Genomic DNA, 5,179 nt, shown 5'->3' with positions numbered 1-5,179 from the left:
GTAAAAGCACCCACTACACTCTCTGAGTGGTTGGCGTTAGGAAGGGCATCCAGCTGTAGAAACTCTGCCAAATCAGACTGGAGCCTGGTGTTGCCATCCGGTTTCACCAGTCCTCAGTCAAATCGTCCAACCCATGCTAGCATGGAAAGCGGACGTTAAACGATGATGATGATGATGATGATGATATATATATATATATATATATATATATATATTATATATAGGCACAGGAGTAGCTGTGTGGTAAGAATCTTGCTTCCCAACTACATGGTTCCAAGTTCAGTCCCACTGCATGGCACCTTGGACAACATGCATGGCACTTTGGGCTATAGGTTAAGAAGTTTGCTTCCCATCCACATGGTTTTGGTTTCAATCCCACTGCATGGCACCTTGGGCAAATGTCTTCTACTATAGTCCTAATCCTATAAAACCCTTGTGAGTGCATTAAAATAAAGATGATGATGATGATAGTAACATCAAACAGGTTGCCTTACATCATCATCATAATCATCATTTAACATCCGTTGACTATGCTGGCATGGGTTGGATGGTGTGACCAGAGCTGGAAAGCTTGAGGGGCTGATTTGGCATGATTTCTACAGCTGGATGCCCTTCCTAACACCAACCACTTTACAGAGTGTGCTGGGTGCTTTTACGTGACACTGCACAGGCACTTTTACATGGTACTACACAGGTACTTTCATGTGGCACCGCATGGGTGCTTTAATATGGTACCACATGGGTGCTTTTACGTGACACTGCACAGGCACTTTTACATGGTACTACACAGGCACTTTCATGTGGCACCGCATGGGTGCTTTTACATGGCACTGCATGGGTGCTTTAATATGGTACCACATGGGTGCTTTTACGTGACACTACATGGGCTGTTCAGCAGGATCCTCAGTGAAGAGAACACAGTAAGCAGGGTCTAACTCTGAAAATCAAGCAACACGGACAGTCTGAGCTGGCATTCCTAAATCATACAGCTAACAATAAATACATCAACAAAATATTCTATTTTGTTTTCCTAGGACTCAGTCAATGGCTTGCAGCTATGCGGGGTCACTGCTTTCAAAGCTAGAGAGATGACTGCATTCATCTCTTATGATTCACTGATAGTTATTTTATCAGTCTCAAAAGGATGAAAAACAAACTCTACACTGGGCAGGATTTGAACCAAAACATAAATATCACCACCCTTACAAGCTACAACAAACCAACAAGGGAGCTTTTACATGGTTTCTCGATCTGCTAGAAACAGTAACTAAATCACCCAACCAGCTTCAAAAGTGAGAGACACATTGAATAATGCAATTCCAGATACGCTTTTCTCAAGTAATGTCTGAAATGGTTCATAGATGAAATGGTCACAGATGGGATGGTCATAAATGGAATGCCTTCTATCTTATGCTCGTCCAGTCGGGGCTGACCACAGATTAAATGACAGTCCATCATAAACGTGTGCATATTACAGTAGCTAATCAGTTGTGGCCAAGGAGAACATACATCTAACATAGATATGGTGGATGTCCATGTTGAATTTAATGTGGAATGAAATGGTAAATATGAGCCATGATCCACAGCTTATAATCAAAACCAGAAAACCTAGATCCAAGTCCTGTTGCATGCCAGGACAAAATGATGAGAAATTCTAGTCTGAAAGTGTGTCCAGGAGCCTTCCTAGCTTTTACCCAGAGTACAAGAGTAACATCTCCAGACCTACAGGTCAATATAAATTCAACTATGCAAGCTAATGAATAACATGTTAATGTTACAATGTTTCTACTGCTTAGAGGTACAGATTGTTTCTGCATGTGGTACATGTTTTCAGTTAGGTGGACTAAACCAGTCAAGAGTTAAGCAACTTGATTACAGATTCAACAGAGCTTGTACAGAGTATGGACTTCCAACCTTTCAACTCAACAGCCAGCATCCTAGCCAATAGGTTCTGCTCTCTCTCTTTCACTCCACCTATCTATTTATCTCTCTAATACTTTATGACTGAGATCCAAATCAAGACACTGGCTAATCTGTTGGGAGGCTGACAATTTATATTCCATACACTGTTCTATCTTGCCATGGTGCTTAACTTTTGACTGGTTCAGATCACCTAAGCTAAGGACAGTATTTATGGATCCTTTCTGTGCATCTGAAGCTGATGAAAAGAAGCCATCCTCATACCCGGGGACCTGGACCAAATGCTTGTAACAAAACGGGACTTTGTTAAAGAAATCCAAGAGATAAATGATGTTAAACAGATGACAAATTAAATCTTTCACACAGGCTACATATATCGGTAACGCTGAAGAAGTATCTATGTAGTCGTTTTACTTGCTAGAAATAGCAGCCAAATTTCCTTCGCATCACACCCTACCATCTTGAGTAAAAAGGAACACACCGAATAACGTTGTCCTAGATACAGTATAACTGAAAACAAGACGAGATGGTCGTAGCTGGACTGTGTTCGATCATGCGTTTACTCGATCAGGGCTGACTTAAACAACATCAGTTATATGTATTATGGTACATCACAGCCAGAAGGGAAGATAATACTATCTGGTTTAAGTAAGACACTTAATCTTCGATGGTAGTTCCATTCCCATCTAACGATATATTATAGGAATATTCGACTCCGAAAAAATGAAAAGCAAAATCCTTGGCGGGATTTGAACTAAGAATGTAAAGGGCCGGAAGTAAATACACAACAAACATTTTGTTCGAAACTGTAACGATTCTCCTAGTCCACGGCTAGACTAACATGAAACAGAAACAACATGCAAGTGCTGTAACGTAATGTCCTGCACAGATGTCTACAAATAGATTCTCACACAGGTATTATTGATTTCATGCAATCACAAAACACCAGATTTATAAGACAATGAGAAAACTGGATGTTGTGAGGTTCCTGCCTCTGCAGACAGTATTTTCTACATAGCTGCTACTGGTGCCTTTTCACTAGACACAATGTCCTATATTTTTATATGATTAATAAAATATACTGCGATGTTCGGTGTAAGGTTTAGGGCCAAACTTTGAAACTAAATCAACTATCTCGGAATACATGAGAAGGCATTACGTATGGCCCCGTTCTCCAAGCAAAACCATAAAAAAATAAAATAAGTTATTGTTATGCTCCGGTCAGTCCTGATGGAGCAGACTAACCAATGTTAAAATGAATTTCAACTATAACCATTCTCTTTTCTTTTTACACGCAGTGGGCAGACTTCTTCATACAACATATCCTTCTTTTTTCCTCTCATCTTTTTTTAATTTCTTTTTAGACAGTAAGGTGTAATATGAGGGAGATTTGACAGCTATTTCTGAAAGGTCGCGCAATTGCGTACAGGTTTCTTAGCTCGTCATTTAAACAAGTGTAGTCGCTAGGACAGGTAAGCTATTGGTCTGCGTCAGCAAGAATCAGTTTGGAAATATAAACTAAAAAAAAAAAAAGTGTGTGTTATATTATGCAGTGAGATGAAATAAAGACTAACGCTTTGAACAGCACCACCCTTCGTCAGATGATCGGATGAGAAAATCCGACAATTTGCACTTGCCCTAAACGTTATTCCGTACTTAATCTCGAGGCACAACAATATACACATGGAGCCAAGGGAACTTCTACATAGCCTCTGGACCAGCTAGATGTAGCAGCACACCTCCCTCAACAATACTATATCATCTAAGGACACATTAAGTAATGCAGTGTGAAATACCCACAAAAAGATTGTCTGGTCCCGGTTGGAAAACGTTTAATCATAGGTCTGTCTGATCGATAAGAGTTGACTTGGGGCTAAAAAAAAAATAATAACATACGGTTTTTATGTCCAACTAACGAATATATATTGTAGTCCAAGAAATCCCTTCTAAACAAAGATGGGATGGTCACGGATGAAATACTTTTGATCATAGGTTGTACTCAATCAGGCTTGACCTGAAGTTAAATAACAACATATTTTTGTTTTAAACCGATTGCTGTTACCAAACACTTATTATCATTATTTTCTGCAGCGTTAAACTAAACCGAAGAAAAAATAATGAAGGAATTAATTCGAATTCAACTTATTGTTTAAAATATATTTTACTTTTTTTTATTTTTTTATTTGGACCAAAGCCAGGACGAATAACTACTAAACAATAACAAAAAAATAACGGCTACAAATGAACGAACTCGTATAAAACTCCAATGATGTAAATATTATAAATAAGAGAAAGAAAAATAGTGGGAACAACCTTCAGATGCCAAAGATACTTTCAAAACTTTCTGGGGGAAGATCTATGGATAAGCAAGCAATATTAAATGATGAGACTTCTAAGCTTGTTTATGGTTTTTTAATGCAAGGACTTGAGGGCTCATGCGATTAATTGTTGGATTAATCATTCGTTTTGACAGATTCTGGGGGATGATTAACAGAAGAAAAGAGGGGGATAAAAAAAAAGAGAGAGAGAGCAAACGAGAGGAGACTCGAGAAAAACAGCGATGAAGACGAAGCGTGTCAAGAGAGAAGAAGCTGTCTACATATGTAGGTCTTGACACAAGATTGACAGAGACTGGCATAAACAATACTCACGCGATGATTATACAAGAGAAGCAAAGAGGGGAGGACTATCTACATGTACTTTTGCATTAATGGAATTTCGGGGGTGAAATTACTTCCTTTAAACTTACCTTTAGTTTGACATTTTCCCTGAGAAATTAATTGTTTTTGTAAATAAAACACTGTTGCAGTCATTTGCCTCACGATGGCGCTAGCATCTCTGCGGTGTAGCATCACTTCTGTCCTGTCATTAAATATTGCCAGTGTTTCTCGACGCACGCCAGCAAGTTACTGACGAATTTATCAACGGTATAATCGAATTTAACAAAAGATCTTTTTTACTGTAAAGCATATTCCTAGCAGAGAAATAATTTCACATTGATATTGAAGAATACTTCAGAAAAAAACTGAGAGAAATGAATCTGGCTCCTCTAATTACGACGCTTTTATGTTAAATTTAGTTACTTTTATCAAATTAAAATAACAAAAATTAATTTTGTTGTCAGTATTTCATCAATTAATCATCTCATAATAATTTATATTTCAAACTCTATTTTTTTTTATTTAATGAACGAAGAACGCTTATATTGTAGTCTCGGAACGTTTTCAATTAAACGAAACATTCAGTGGGAACTTAAATC

The 5,179-nt window shown here is 38.1% G+C and overlaps 1 protein-coding gene across 1 annotated transcript in view; it reads right to left on the bottom strand.

Moving 5' to 3' along the window:
• The window catches only part of LOC106883246 (uncharacterized), an 18,195-nt gene extending 13,280 nt beyond the window's left edge, over positions 1-4,915 (bottom strand). The window contains exon 1 of the mRNA XM_014934179.2: positions 4,670-4,915. The gene's annotated coding sequence lies outside the window, so the exon portion shown is untranslated. The remainder of the gene's footprint in view (positions 1-4,669) is intronic.
• Positions 4,916-5,179: the final 264 nt, after the last annotated feature.

This window comes from Octopus bimaculoides, chromosome 11 (genome assembly GCF_001194135.2).
Source record: "Octopus bimaculoides isolate UCB-OBI-ISO-001 chromosome 11, ASM119413v2, whole genome shotgun sequence".
Classification (NCBI taxonomy): Eukaryota; Metazoa; Mollusca; class Cephalopoda; order Octopoda; family Octopodidae; genus Octopus; species Octopus bimaculoides.
This window is presented reverse-complemented; position numbering and strand designations above follow the sequence as displayed.